Source organism: Ursus americanus, chromosome 28 (genome assembly GCF_024610735.1).
Source record: "Ursus americanus isolate L20-20 chromosome 28, mUrsAme1.1.p, whole genome shotgun sequence".
Classification (NCBI taxonomy): Eukaryota; Metazoa; Chordata; class Mammalia; order Carnivora; family Ursidae; genus Ursus; species Ursus americanus.
The window spans coordinates 13,890,980-13,906,979 of NC_142154.1; the positions used below are offsets into that span (position 1 = coordinate 13,890,980).

A 16,000-nucleotide genomic window follows, 5' to 3' on the forward strand; every position below is an offset into this window, starting at 1 on the left:
TCTCAATGTATTAAAAAAAATCATAAGCATTTGGACTCTGTGTCTAATTAATATGGCACGTTCCAATATTTCAGAGGGAAGCTGATGGGGCATTATTAAGAAATAGTGAATGCCTTCTAAACAACTGAAGTGGAACTCAAGAGAGAATATGTCAGCAGCTGCTTAATAATAGTTTGTATAATAAAATATTCATACCATCATATATTTCCCATCATAGAGGATGGATCGTAATGTCATTTTAATATTTTTCCGACTAAAATAAAATTTTAATTAAGGCTAAAGATATATTGCCTAAGGAAAGCTAAACTGTTTAAAATTATTAACTGCTCGAATACTTGTTGCTATACCACAAGCTGCCATAAAAGAAAAGAAATTAAGCACTCGAGAGATTAACGCAATTCTGAAAGCTGTCCCCCCTCCTCCCTTCTCCTTTTTAGATACGCCTAGCTGAGCCATAACTATTTTCCTCCACTCAGCCAGACTCCAGCTTTGTGGCTTTTTTAATAACCTGGCTTTTCAAGGCCCTGCTCCTGAGAGCCTTTTCATTTCTGCCGCACTACCTACAAGCAAATTTCTTCCAGTTGCCCTACAGTCCAATGGCCTCCCTTTCTTCGGCGCTGAAGCATTTCATTGCAGTTTCATTGTCGGGGTGGTGTTCTGTTACAGTGCAATCAATAGCTCGTTGCTTCCCAGCACACCGATTAGCTTGTCAGTCAGGACCTGGGGGGAGGTGGTGTAAATCCCAGAATACCAGGGGCCCGGAGTTTGCAAACGGAGGAATGCAGGCAGCCCCCGTGGTTGTCTACCACCTGTTGCTTCGCAACATGTGCAAAGTGAATTAACTTTTTTGCTGCAACATGCCTTAAAGGTCAACGGCAATGGGAGCCTTAAGCTTTTGGAATATTTTACCTCATTACAAAAAATCCACCTCTCCTGATTCGTTACCGGGTCTGTGACAAAAAGAGAATTTATTCTCTGATAAGCCAAGTTTGACAAACAGGTTGGCGAGGGGGGGTGGCAGGGTGGGGGGTGCGGGGATGGGAAGTCATCATCAGAAAGAGCATATAGGGAGAGAGACGGGTTTCTTCTTCTAGTTTTCAAGGTAAATGGGCGGCCTGCTTCTTGATTACACATTAATGGAAACCAGTTCCCACAGTTAATGTGAGCATGCTGCGGGTTTCCGTGGGGGGGAGGGTGCGTGCGTGCGTACGTGTGTGTGTGTGTGTGTGTGTGTGTGTGTTTCTTTCTCAAACTCCTAATGGGACTCTGATAACTGAGGAGCCACGAGGTTGTATTTTCCTGGTCTAAAAGTTGGAGACACAAGATAATGAAAGGATAAAGAAAGAAATACAAAACAATGATGCATGATTTCTTGGCCCACAAACCAAAAAGCAGTGTGGAGTATTAGAACTAATAGGGGATCAGATGATTATTATCTGTTAGGACATGATTACAAAGTGATGTTACTTTAATACGCACACACACACACACACACACACACACACATATACATATATATATATATATATATATATATATATATATATATATGTTTAAAAGGCTTCAAATTCCATTGTGGAAAGCCGTGCAATCAACTACTTAAAGTGTCAATGATGTCTTGCAGTCGACCTCAGGAAATCTTTTTACAGATATTTATTATCCAAAGCCACGTCACCTCAGACCACAAAAGGAAATTCTGTGCTTAGTACAGAAAGGCACTATGGTCTGAGAGAGGTTTGCTTTCAGCACTTGGAGTTTTCTCGCAAAACCTCCATAAACTCACCACAAACCACAACGTAAACCAGCGCACTTCAGACAGGACTTGTTAACCTAATTCTTCCAAATTAATTCACCCATTTTAAAAGGGATTTCTGACTAATGATGCAAACAGAAACTCCAAAGCCATGAGAACCCCCGTTTGAATTCGAAGGTTGGCAGGGAAAAAATAGTAATCTTTGGGGGAAAGGAAAAAAAAAAAACACGTAAGGAAAACACTGACTCCTACAGTGCCAAATGTAATATTTTTAAAAGTTTAACTTAATTCGATCTGAGAAATAAATATCTCCATTTCAGAACAGAGAACGTATGTGGCATCCCCAGCCCATTTCCCTAAAGGAAGAAAAGGATGTGGACTCTGTTTTCAATAGCTTGGTCCTGCTATTCTACACGTAAGGTTGCTAGACGAATATTACCAAGAGGGTTAAGTCTTACTGATTTTTTTTAAATGTGAGTACTTTATTTTGCTCCCTCCCTCCTTCGTTTTGTCCGTATATTTCATTCCCTGGGCATTTCGTGCACACACACCTCGGTGGCTGGTAATGTGGCATGTAGGGATACAGATAGGACCCGAAGAAATCAAGGACCTCTTCTCTGGCCTCCAATCTTCTCAATTCAGCAACACACCAAGTCATGGAGAGTTCAGAAACAGAAACTCATTCCCAGTAGGTAGTAAACACCGCGATTCTCCCCGACGTGACCTGGTGTTGCATTTTTTCAAAACTGTGTTACCTTCCCCCTTCTCTAGAAGCAATACGTTCTAACTTCCTTCTCGGAAAAAGGCTTGGTAACGTAAAATCAAACACAGCTTCACATTTTGACAAAATGACAACCCCACTGGGGTCCAGGGCATTGTTTCTCCTGCAAGTGTTCAATTGCTGCTAATAGCTGCTTTTTCTGGAATCCTGCAGCAACCTTTAGCAGATGAATTCAGGAGCTGCTACCAGGAACAACTTAAAACTTGTGTCATTAAAAAAAAAAAAAAAGGCAAAAGACACAAAGAAGAGTGATTTGCTGCTGCATTGCGATTTCCTCTCGGGGAATTTTCCCTAGAAGTTGCCAGATCCACCCACATCCCTCTGGGCCCAAAGTGGCTAAGTGATGTACGTTGTGTAGACAGATACATGCGTAGACTTTACAGCTTAAAACTAAGTTTAGAAGGAATGGGGAACAATATGTGAAATTTCTTTATCAACATTCTGTTGGAATTTCCGTTTTCAATCAAAACGATCTAGCTGTGTAAATTGCAGTCTGCTTGGTCCTTTATAATCGCTACCCCTCTGTGTGAGTATAAATCGGTTTTATTTCACAAGTATGTGCGAGTAGCTGTTTTTGACATCTTTTAACAGGGCCCTATAGTCAACTCTTACGGAGTAAGAATCCTCTGAGGTCACAGTATAAATGATCATACTTCATCGCAACATTTCAAGCCAGTTTGACCCGCTCTCTGCTGCCCTTGTCTATTTATTGTGCACTCCAGCCAAAGGTTGACCCAGTTATGGCCCATGCTCCTGGTGGCTCTTCCTCTCGCAGCTGTGCCCAGAAGTATGCTCATTTGCAGATAAGCAAAGTCCTTTTGAACGTCCAGATGGGCCCAAGATCAAGTAAACTTACAAAAAGCTCTGAAAGAAAAGTTCTCATGAGGCTACTGTCAACTACACTTCTGACATCGTTTGGACAAAGCAAGGCGAGAATGCACGTGATGGCTGCACAGGACACTTTCCTGCCCAAACCCTGACATCGTTAATTTCTTATTGAATTTAAAAATTTTTAATATTAAAGATATAAATACGAATTTTAATCTTCAATTTAATTTATTGAAGTTCTAAAGTACTTTGTTTAGTTCAAAGACTATTAAATTTGAACCTTGTATTTTTATTACATATCTTTCAGAGTGTATTAACATTGCATAAATTTTGGAGTCACCTCAGTTGTTTCTCCAAACTTGGGCCCCATTGGCCATTTTAAATAGGAGTCGTTACCAATAGATGCATCTGGAAAATACAGAATTCTCCAATATTTGCTCATTTCCATGAGTATACCATGGCCTGAGGAATTTAAGAAATGAGGTCATTCAACTCAATTATTCTTTCTGGATAGGGTTAAAATCCAGCTTTTTAACTACCATGGGAAACCTGACACGCTGGAGACATCCAGAGCTCAAGTATCCTGTCCAGAACTTATCAAAGTGTGTATTACACTATATATTTTTTATTTTACTCTATTAAAGGCACAAAAAAAGTCAACAGGAATTATAGTTACAATACACCCAGATAACATGAGAATTGTAGTAAACAGGTAAACAGAACAAAGGAAGAAGTCAAAAGGAAAGATAGTAAGACAAATGCATTCCGGTGCCAAGTGGGGGAGGGTTCAGCTTGGAGCTCAGGCCCAGGTGAGTGCCAGAGTTGTCTCAGTTGCCACCCACAACGGTCCTAGGATGACATTGTTTGTACTGTCAAACAAGAAATATAGAAATCATTATTTGGGAAGTCGTAGCAGATGAATTGTACCCAAGATTAAATTTTATTTTACCACCTCAGACCCATATGGAAAGAAAGTGGATAGTAAATTTCTTTATTTTTTTAGAATTTATGATACAGAAATATGCTAATTAGACCTTATTAAATATAAATTCTGTTTATCTAATTATCTGAATGACTTAAGGCTGAATTTATCTTAATTTCATATTATAATTGGCTTTACATTAAACATTGCAAATGTGAATTCCTCATCCCAGGCAACATCCTTCTTTTCATTAACAAACTTGCAGGCCCTTTGCTTTATATTGTAGCTTTTCAGGAACCAGGTACACATGTACACAAAATCCTAATTCTACAAGTTCTTTTTGATTCAGGTAAACGCTCTTAATTCTTGGAGGATCGTTTCCCAATCCTTCCAACAGATGACACACACCCAATTTCTACCTCCATATGTAAAGCAGAACTTTCTTCTCTTTTTTATTATTGCATGTCATCATCATCTGGTAGAAAGAAGAAGCAAGAATGACTGGAGAGGAGAATGGGAAGGATGCAAAGAGGAGCTAAGTTGGTCAAGACTTACCGTTGGGACGTCATATTGTCAGTATTCATGGGTGCCGGCACCTTCAGAGTTTTCCGCTTAAATATCAGACATTCCAGGCAGCACCTAAATTAGCAATTCACTCTACTCTCAGGAGTGGTGACAAGGAAGGAGCAGAAAAAGTTGGGGTCAGGTGGACCTGGTGTTAAATTCTATCCTTGCTATTTATGAACCTATCTTGAGACCTCGGGTCAGTTACTTAACCTCTCTGAACCTCCATTTAGGCTCAGTTGTAAAAAAGAGGTGATACAGTAGTCCTCCCTTATCGTGGGTCTCACTTAGCCGCAGTCAACAACAATCCAGAAGCAGATGATCCTCCTTGTGACGTATGGTCAGAAGGTCAGTAGTAGCCTAACGCTGTGTCACAATGCCTCTGTCAGTCACCTCACTTCATCTCATCGTGAAGGAATTTTATCATTTCACATCATCACGGGAGGAAGGGTGAGTAGAGTCCAGTAAGATATTTTAAGAGAGAGAGACCACATTCACAGAACTCTTGTTACAATATTGTTCTAATTGATCACTTTTATTATGAGTTAATGTTGTTAATTTCTTACTGTGCCTAGTTTAGAAATTAAACTTTATCATGTGTGTGTCTGTATATATAGGAAGAATATAATATATATAGGGTTCGGTACAATTCACCATTTCGGGCATCCCCTGGGATCTTGGAATGTGTCCCCCGTGGATAAGGCAGGACTATTGTAACATCAGTTTTCTGGATCGTTACTAGGATTAGCAATATACACGAGCACCTAATGGCACACAGTCTGGCACACGTTTGGCACTCAGTAAAACATAGATGATGTCATTAAGCATCCTGCTCAGAAATAAACATATTATACCACCAGAAATGAACTGCAGCATAACAGATTCTAAATCAAGGGGCTAATTCACATGATTTTCAGTATCATGCATTGAGTCCCAATGCTTTTAAAGATGGTCCTAACCTAGAGTATCTTAAAGACACTAGAAAGTCATATTATCCAGCCTCCATCAGGAGACCTAGGAGGGATTGTGAGATTGTCGGTCCAAGGAAGCTAAAATGCAGAGAGAGAGAGAGGTGTGATGTTTTTAAAGTACTTCTTATTGAATGTTTAAGCTCTAGGCAAAGTAATTTATAGACATTACCTTCTTTAATACAACAAATCTATAAGGCAGGTACTACGTACATATGCTCTAAAGTAGAGAAAACTGAGACCCAGGGAATAAATTCCCTCCAGGTCCCATAGCTTGGAAGTGGAGTTGATGAGATTTTAACTCTCACAGTTGGACTCTGGATCACGTGCTGTTAACATCCATGTCCAGATAAATATAAGGAGCAAAGCTACAGATCAAGCTGGTGATGGAAGAGGTACTAAAGGATTGGACAGAAGGAAGAGGAGAGAACACAAATCTTAGCTACAAAAGTCAAGAGACATGACAAGGAACCAGCAGGTAGAACTCTCTGTTTCAAGGCCAATGGCGGTCTCTCCAAGGGACCAGGCTGAGCTAGAAAAATCAGCTCATGGCCGTGTAATTTACCACTTTTTTTCTGAAAATACAAAGCGCTTTCTCCAAAAGAAAGCGTTTCTACAGATATACGAATGGCCAAGAAGCATATGGAAAGACACTCAACATCATTAACCATGAGAGACCTGTAATTCACAACCATCGTGAGATACTATTTCTCACCTACGAGGATGGCTATCAAAAAGAGAGACAATAACAAGTGTTGGCAGGACGTGAAGAAATCGGAACCTTCATACATGGCAGGCAAGAGTGTAAAATGGTACAGCCACCGTGAAAGCAGTTTGGGGGTTCCTCAATACATTAAACAGAGAATTACCATAGGACCCAGCAACTCCATCCCTAGATATATCTGAAGGAGTTGAAAACAGATGTTCAACCAAAAACATGTACACAAATGTTCATAGCAGCCTGGTTCATAATAGCCAGAAGATGGAAACATCCCAAATGCCCATCGACTGAAGAGTGGATAAAAAACACGAGGCAGAGCCATACAATGGAATGTTATTCGTCCACGAAAAAAGAATGACTGATGTTCTAATGCATACTACAACATGAATGAGCTTAAAAACATCATGCTGCGTGAAAAAAAAGCCAGACACAAAAGGCTACATGCTGTATAATTCCATTTATATGAAATATAAAAACAAGTCCCAAAATCCCTGGAGACAAAAAACAGATGAGTGGTTCTTGCCAGGGCTTGGGGGCTGAAGGGAGACGGGAAATCACTGTTTAATGGGAATGGGGTTTCCTTTGGGGGTGATTAAAATGTCCCCCTAGTGATGATGACCCAACACCGTCACTAATGGTCAAGTCGGTGTTATATGTCTGTTACCATAATTTGAAGGAAAAAGAGAACCTTTATGGAAACCCAGTATGTAAAATTGATCAAAAACCCTGATGGAATCTGGCCTAGGTGGGGAACCTGGAGCCACTGACCCCCAGGCTCACTAGAAACACTGTCATTAAAACAGAGAAGGCCAAGTCTACTCCTCCAACCCATACCCTGACGCTCTGAGGAAAAGCAGAACCGAAGTTTCTCTGTTGCCCACATGGAAATGCCAACAAAACTCTGAGCCCAAAGCTAAGGAAGAGTTTTTACTAGAACGTAGAGAATCCACACTGAGAACTTGAGTTTGCATGGACAAATAAAAGCGAGCTCTTCCTCAAACAAACAAACTGTGGGGATTTTTAGACTGATTTTTAGGTTTTTACAGATAGAAAACAGAACTTTTCTCTGTTGACTGTCCTGGAAGAAGAAAATGTAAGAAATGGTCTTTCTTTACAGCACACATTGCCATTCCGCAATTATTCTTGCAAAACCAGGCTCTACTTTTTCATTTAAGTGTGGGAACACGTCTCCCAAGGTGAACCCAGCATTTTAAGGTCATTCCATTCCTTGCTTTAAAAGTTCATTCAACAGGTGGTGAAATCTCTGTCCACTTGTTCCCGGAGAAGCATTCCAGTTGGTGTCCTAAGGTCGGACTCAGGATTCAGCCGTTCTCCCGGTGCTCAAATGAATTATGGGTGACATTACTGCCCACTCTAGAACCACCCTTGAACTTGCCAGGCTCCTTGAGCTCTAATCTCTTCTGTCCTTTCTCCCTCTGAACAGTTTCCTACAAACTGATTATGAGATTCCCTGTGTTCACATCTCCATCTGGCGAGGGGGTCCTGGGTAAGATCCTTTCTTCACTGAAAGCAGGAGAGTTTCTCAAGAGCGACACCGGCAAGTGCGAAAGTTAATGGTGAAACTGGGCTTTCTGGCCACTGTTCGTGTGTGGCCCAGGAAACGGGCTCTCGACACGTTGGTAAGAAGCCTTAAACCCAGATTACGGCACCCCTCTCTCCAGAGTGCTCTTTTTTGGGTAGGAGGTGAAAGGTCATCCTCTCAGACTGGATAGTTGTACTCAAGCAATTACAGGACCCCAGTGTTTCTACAAAAGAGATCTTTGAAATTCCATCAAGAGATTTTTTTCTTGCAACTGATTTACCAAAAGCACAATTAAGCAAATGGTGGCATCATTCAAGACCATTTGGTGGAAGATGCCTCGGATTTTAAGTTCCAATATAATTATTAACAGCAAAAAATACAGATTTTAAAAATTGTGAATAATAAACCGTGAGCTATCTATCCTATTTTAATAGACTACACAGTATCTCCATTTGTGTCGTCAAGGTCCAAATATAAAAAGAGGTGAACATTGAACAATGGAAATGCTAGAACACAAGAAATCGGAGCAGATGCTGGGGTAAAACTCAGTAGAAAACCGAGGGTGGCCTTGGACTCCCAATCGCACATCTTTATTTTCTCTGCTTAACTTGAGGAATTAAAACTGCTTAAATGGAAAGGAGATTCAATTTTTTTTTCTTTTCTCTGGGCATCATTCAACCAAGGACAGTGACTTGCTAGGATTTTCTCCGTTCTTGAAAGGCAATTGTCGAACGTTGAATCTCTAACCTAAGAAGGTGTTGAGTCAGTGTGTTTCTGTGTCAGACTGCAGAACTTACTGCAGGTCTAAAATGCCCTCCTTTGGCCTTAATATAATCAGAGGGAATTTAGGTCAATACCTGGGGCACGGTGAGTCAGCGTATCCATAGCTAATACTCACTTTCCCTATGTTTCTTGAGGGTGCTGTGCACATTTTTTTTCTTTTTTCTTTTTCTTTTCTTTTTTTTTTTTTTTTTTTTTTGGGCGAGATCCCTGCTCTTTTTTTCCTACACAGAAAGCTGTAACTTGCTGAGAAGGAAACCATTTTGACAAAGAGAATTTCAAAATCGAAACTCGATGGTTCATTTTAGGAAATATATTCACCCTATTATCTTTGTTATTTCGTCCCACACAAAAGCAATCACACTCTTCGAACACATATCCTAGCAACTTGTAAGAAATCCTGAAAGGTAACAAAGCAGGGTGTTGCCATCTCGAGATGGAAGGCTGGAAGTTAGCAACCTCACCCTACTGTGCTGTAAGATGGAGGCCCCAGGGATAAGTCACTGGGTTTGCAAATATTGACAGGGATCTTACGTTGAGGGTTCGGTGTCTTCACGGCTAAGCAAAGCAACGAGGAATCAGACTGGAAGCAACCTCAGAGTGCAATCATGAAGTACAAAGTCCAGAAGATTCTTACGGAGGGTGACCAATAAAAGAAAGCTGAAAAAAAAAAAAAGGAAAGGCATTTAAGTTTGTCACGTATTTAAAATGAAATTTCAGGAAAAGATCAGATTATATTTACAGGGTAAAAAAAATAGCACTTGAATGACTTTGAAATTTCCAGGGTAGAGGTCATACATCTGATGCCATGCTGGGCCCAGAAGGGCAGATGGATGGAGTTGGGGCAGGGACAGAAATGTTCTCAGGCTTCCTCGGAAGCTCAGCTCTTGAAAAAAAGGACATTAAAGCATCACTTCAGATGATAGGGATGTAGTGTCTCTATTACTCAGTTTTTGGGAGATATAATTGACATATAACATTATATTAGTTTCAGGTGTACGACCTAATGATTTGTATTTCAAAATGATCACCACAATAAGTCGAATTAATATCCGTCACTACACATAATTACAATTTCTTTTCTTGTGCTGAGAACTTGTAAAAGATCTGCTTTCTTAACAACTTTCAAATATGCAATACATAGTATTAACTATAGTCACTAGGCTGTGCATTAGACCCCCAGGATTGTTATTCATTTTTTTTTTTTTAAATGAGGTGGTTACACTTTCCAAAGACGCAGCAAAAGGGCAAAGTCCTTAATTGCCTCCTGACCATTGAATGTTTGCTCTGAACACCTTAGGAAATAGCTCACTCCATTTCTCACCTAATTCTTTTTTTCTTTTTAAGATTTTGTTATTTATTTATTAGAGAGAAAGAGAGCACAAGCAGGGGGAGGGGCAGAGGAAGAGAGAGAAGCAGAGTCCCTGCTGAGCAAGGAGCCACATGCGGGGCTCCATCCCATGACCTGAGCTGAATGAAGGCAGACCCTTAACTGACTGAGCCACCCAGGTGCCCCTATTTCTCCCCTAATTCTTCAGGAAGAGAGCCATTGTGAGTGGAAGAGGACAGGAGTCCCACTGATGTCCCTGGAGGATGAGCAAATCTTTCATAAACTGCATGAAAACATAAGCATAACAACAATATTGCTAATAAAGGGCCCGACTTGTGTGAGGTAGGGTTCTAGGCCATGGATACGCAGCAAGAAACAAAACAGCCTCCAGCCTTGCCCACACAGGATTTAGACTCTAGTAGGGAAGGACGGGCAGGATCAATTAAGCAAATCATTATTTGCTCCGTCAGGAGGTGATAGGAAATGGGGAGCAGGAGAGAAGTAAATCAGGAAGTGGTGGAGGGTGCTGATATTTCACCCAGCACGGAAATGGAAGGTTTTTCCAAAAAGGGAACCCTTGGTGGTGATGGGTAGTGGGGAGGGCATGTATTGCATGGTGCACTGGGTGTTATACTCAACTAATGAATCATCGAACTTTACATCGGAAACCAAGGATGTACTGTGTATGGTGACTAACATGATATAATAAAAAAACATTAAAAAAAAAAAGGGGGGGGGAACCCTTGGCAGAGACCTGAATGAAATGTGTCAGGGCCATGGGGACATCCGGGGAAGAACATTTTGGACAAAGGGCACATCAGAGGCAAACCCTCCCCCCCCATCCACCCGCTCTTGCGGGCAGGAGTGTGCAAAGATTATCTGAGTAACAGAACAGTCTGGCTGGGACAAAGTGAACAGGCAGGAGGGCAGGGGGGCAGGAAGATGAAATACAACTGAATCCCAGATTCAAAAGCTACCGAAAAGATTTGCTTGGTAAAGATTTGTTGTTCTAGAGAGCTGAGAATTGGCAGGTTTCTAGTACAGGAGCGCCATGATTCCAGAGCAAGTCTTTGGAGAGATTGCAGGAGAACCAGCGTGGATTTGTGCTGGTGACCTGGCCTGACGTTGCCTCCTTGTCTACGAAATGACCTTTCGAAGAACAGAAGGAGTTGCCTAGGGCAAACCCAACTGTGGTAGATATTTTGGAAGCTTCTTCATGCCATCCCAGCCCCATGGGTTCCCCCACCGTGCCACCCCAGTGAAATGACCCCACACAGGACTGGGAAAGTGGGCAAGCAGCTCGACTCCAAATTCCGGGTGTAGGAAGATTAATATTACATGAGCCAATGAATCTTCACCTCTCGAATTTCCCACAAATGAAAGAACTTCCTCTGCCCCCTCAAAACATCTGGATGCTGCCTGCCGGGGCCCCCAATGCAAGTGGAAACATCTGGGTATCGGCAAAGAGGGGGAACGGGATGGCATCGAAATAGGACTTCGAACAGTTGCATGGAAGCATTAAAAAAAGTTTTGCCTTTTATTATGTAAATTTGCAGTAGACTTAGCTATTGCTTGCTTATTTTTCCTTCTGCCTGCCGCCCACACCACGGGAAAGAGACACGGCTTGATGAGCAAGAAATGTAACGCTGTGGCCAAGCAGGCCTTTCCCAGTCGATCTGACCCATAACTACTGAACATACAGTCTTTTTTGTTCTTTCTCCTTTGGCTAGCGAAGGTCCCCTCTGCGACTCTGGAAATCTGGAATTCCTGGGTAATGTTGGCCCTGGTGGATCTCAACTCCCACTCGGCATGCTTTTTGTATGACTGGCGTTCACTCGGGAGGTTCGAGGGGAAAATAGAAGCAGTGTGTATGAGAGGGAGAGACGTGTCCATTCATCATTTGATTTGGGGGTACTACGTTGTCATTGCTGTCAAACTCAATAAACGTGCTGCTAAAACACTTAGGCCCGTATCGATCCGCTCCCACATCTCCTGCAGAGAATGAAGAGTAACAGAGCCTCCTCCGTCTCCCCCCCTCCCTCAAGCTCTCATGTAGAGGGGAGTGAGCTTCCTGTAACTGTTTATTTTGGAAACAGTTGAGGAAGCATCTCGACTCACATTTTCCCATTGTTCAGCTATGGCCATATCATTCCTTGTATGAATATCTTGTAAGATACGTTAAGATGAACTTGGGTGGCTTGGGTAGAGGCTGATTTGTTACTGGTGGGATTATTGTTATCATCATCATTATTATTAACAGATGATTTTTGGTAACAAGGGTTTTTCCCCCTTTCAAACCATATATCTGCAGCCTCCTTACTAGTAATTGGAACGACAACCACCAGATTTTGAAAATTCAGTGCATTGTAAAAAACTACACTAACGGTTTTACATGGATGTTCATTGAAATTCTTGTCACATACCTCTAAGGTATGTGGTAGTCAGTGTATTTTGCAGATAAGGAAGTTGAGGCACGGAGGAGAAAGAAAGACAGGGGAAGTGACATCTTACACTCACTCAGAAAGCAACAGGCAGGGCCGGGATTGGAACCCATGTCTGACTGATTCTGAGGCCCAGGTAGTCAACCACTTTGCTAGGCTGCAAGCTCACGTCTAGAAGTGGGAGGACATCTTCCTGCTGAATAAACGTGTATGCTGGAGGGCAAAACCCGAGAATCTCTACTGCGATGCCCCACACCCCAATGGCGAAATCAGCACTCGAATTCCCAGCGTCCCTTGCATCTCCCATGGCGCTGCCTGCATGAGACGCACGGCTAGGAGCATTCTGTTCAAACTCCTGGTGGAGCTTCCATTTTCTGGGTGCGTGTGGCAACAGAAGCCTCCAGCCTTGGGTTGCAACACTGAGTTCCCAGAGTAGGTTTGGCCTCCATCATTGGAGGGCACAGCAGGGTTGCAAACGTTCTGAGAGTCTTCTGCTCATGAAGGAGCCATGACGATTGTCTGCTCATGCTGTGGTTTTGCGGCCTGATGAGGGATATGTTTCTGGAAACTTAGCCTCAATTCTGTTTCTGCAGCAATCTCCCCCCCAACAGTGATTCTATGAGCTACCAATTTTCATTATTACATCCCTTTTCTGTGTAAACTTACTTGAGTGGATTCTATTGTTTGCAACAATACACACAGAGGAAAGACAGATGGACGGGATGCAGATACTTCCCCTTTCCTTGGGGTTGTTTCTCTGGTGAACTGTCATTTTATGCCACCACCACCAGCAGCCCCCATAGAAACTGTCTGACTTCCCACAGAAAGCCCTGAGGTTATCCTATGGGAAATACATCTAACATCGCCCATTATGGTGTGGGAGTCAGAAAACAGAAGCTCGAAACTGTGAAGAGCTTCTCTAGTTGGCAAAAAAGGAACGAGAGCTTCAACTCTCCCAATGGAAGCCTCATCCACAATGAATAAAGAGCTGTTCTGTTATTGGCAGGTTTGAAAACACGGTTCTTTACAATAATGCCCGAATACCCGCGGGGAGTGAAAAACACGAAATCGTACACAATGGTTTTCCACTTCCCTAGACTTGTGTTTACTACTCTCTGCTGATTCCACACATTTCCAGATAAATTCAGGCTCCACTTCATTTCATTAAAGTGAAATCTGTTCAACGATGTCCGTAGTTGAGTAGAAAAGCTTCCCACTCCAATGTTATTTGTATTCAGGAGCAAGGCATCCGGGCCAGAACTGAAGAGGTGGAGTGTATGGTGGCTTTGACCAAGGCCAAGCGGAAAGCTGAGAGCACCCAACCACAGCGGATACGAAGGGATGCAGACAGGTCCTTTGGGATACCAGGCTCCCTGGGAGCATCCAGCATACTGTGGGCCAGGCAGAGTGGTGGCATAACAGGTGGCCATGCCACAGGAAGAGCTGGAGTCCGCGATAGATAAGCAAGGGGTAGGGGTGATCCAGGAGCTCTGACAATAAACACCGTCAAACATAACTTCCACTTAAAGTAACAAAGCAGGGACGTCTGGGTGGCTCCATTGGTTAAGCATCTGCCTTCTGTTCAGGTCATGATCCCAGGGTTCTGGGATCGAGTCTCGCATCAGACTCCTTGCTCAGCGAGGAGCCTGCTTTTTCCTCTGCCTGCCACTCCCCCGGCTTGTGGTCTGATTCTTTCTCTCTCTCTCTCTCTCTGACAAGTAAATAAATAAAATTTAAAAAATAAAGTGGCCATGCAAATTCATTTAGCCATGAAGCAAGACAAAGTCAGATGCCTTAGAAATTCATATTGTCTCTTTGGGGCCATAATGGTACCACTTAATAGCTTATTACTCCAGAGTTTATAAATTCTGGTAAAAGTGTTTTTTTTTTTTTAATAGCAATCTTCTGCTGTTCCTAGCCTGCCTTCTTGAAAAATACAAAAGAGACTAGATACTTGACAAACCAGAATTTCTAAATTACCTTAGAGAAATTCCAAACCGTGGTGGGTTATGTTCAGCTCTAACATCTCCAATATGTTTTTTTCCCCCTGTTAACATCCAAAAGGCAGAAATCCAACCTTAAAGGAAGCAACATATGATACAAAGGAAGTCTCAGAGAGGAATATAGAAGACAATCTAGCGTAATTTTCAGTTTTAGGAAAAAATGTGCATATATATATATTTTTTTTTTTACAAAAGTTACCAAATATAGCTTCAAAATTTGCGTGTACTTCAACTTTCGAATCTTATCCTATCCCCGCCAAACTCATTCATGTGTTAGGCATGTTCATATTCCAGATGAGACAGCAAAAGTGCACGATTTTTGATCTAATAGCTTCACTTGTAAGCAATCCATGTGGGCAAGGGCGAATCACATAGGCAGCCAAGATTATTTCTAACAGCAACAATTAGAAATAACCTACGTATCCAGGAATAGGGGAATTATTAATCTGTATTATGTAAAACTATAATAAATCCTAATAATGACTATTATATAATCATTGAAAATACAAATTTTCAAGAATACGTGATAGTGAAATATGTTTATGAAGTATAAAAGTAGCATTCAAAACCTCATGACCGTGATCCTAATTTTTCTTCCCAAAATTCACATGAAAAAAGACTGGAAGAGAAAAATGCCAACGTATTTTCAGCTGTGGTATTTTCAATGAGTGTCTCTTTTCTTCTCTATAGTTTTCCCAATTTTCTTTATTATTATATAGTATTATTTTTTCATAATTGGAAAGATCAGTAGATCTGACTTATAAGCACTGAAACAAAACCAAACACTAACCAGGTAACACTTCTTCATTTCCTAACCTGGTTTGAGGTTCAGAGAAGTGGTCTGCTCTTCTGACCTAAGGTAGATTTACTAGGGGTTAGGGGCAGGGAGAGTAAGCGGGCCATGTTTGCCTCAGTAGGAAAAGTGGAGGATGGAGGTCACAGTGGTGAGTAATCCAAGAAAAGAACTAGTTTATTGTGAAGTAATATGCTTTATATTCCGATAACAGCTTCCACAAAGTAACAGAAATCTCTTTGCCCTAAAGAAGGGTCACTTTAGGATTAGCTAGAAATGACCTCTTATATTCCTGACAACTCCAGTTCTCAACTGTCTTTCCCTCATGCAATTTTTGCTCTAATATCTCCACAAAGCCCCCTTCTACTGTAAAGATGTCCATGTCTTCATGGGCCTATCTTGTTTCCTGGGTTGTTTACCATGACAGTCTCCGTGCCTTATATTTCTAAGTGAAAAGTCTGGGAATTTGGTCTTCCAGTGGAGAAGAATATTCGAAGTGTCTCCTGTCCCAGAAGATCTGATACTTCTGAATTACTCTTTGGATTTAGTTGCAATAAGTTTATTTCATGTGAT

General features: G+C 41.7%; 1 protein-coding gene across 15 annotated transcripts in view; it reads right to left on the reverse strand.

The window, feature by feature from the left end:
* Positions 1–1,605: 1,605 nt before the first annotated feature.
* The window catches only part of LOC123790808 (uncharacterized), a 274,206-nt gene continuing 259,811 nt past the window's right edge, over positions 1,606–16,000 (reverse strand). For 13 of the 15 annotated variants that reach the window (XM_087856691.1, XM_087856690.1, XM_087856689.1 and 10 more), the window contains one exon: positions 7,452–9,520. The gene's annotated coding sequence lies outside the window, so the exon portion shown is untranslated. Of the gene's footprint in view, positions 4,232–4,839; positions 4,942–7,451; positions 9,521–14,611; positions 14,709–16,000 lie in introns of those variants that run through there. The other 2 variants (XM_087856663.1, XM_087856665.1) reach the window with 2 other exon arrangements.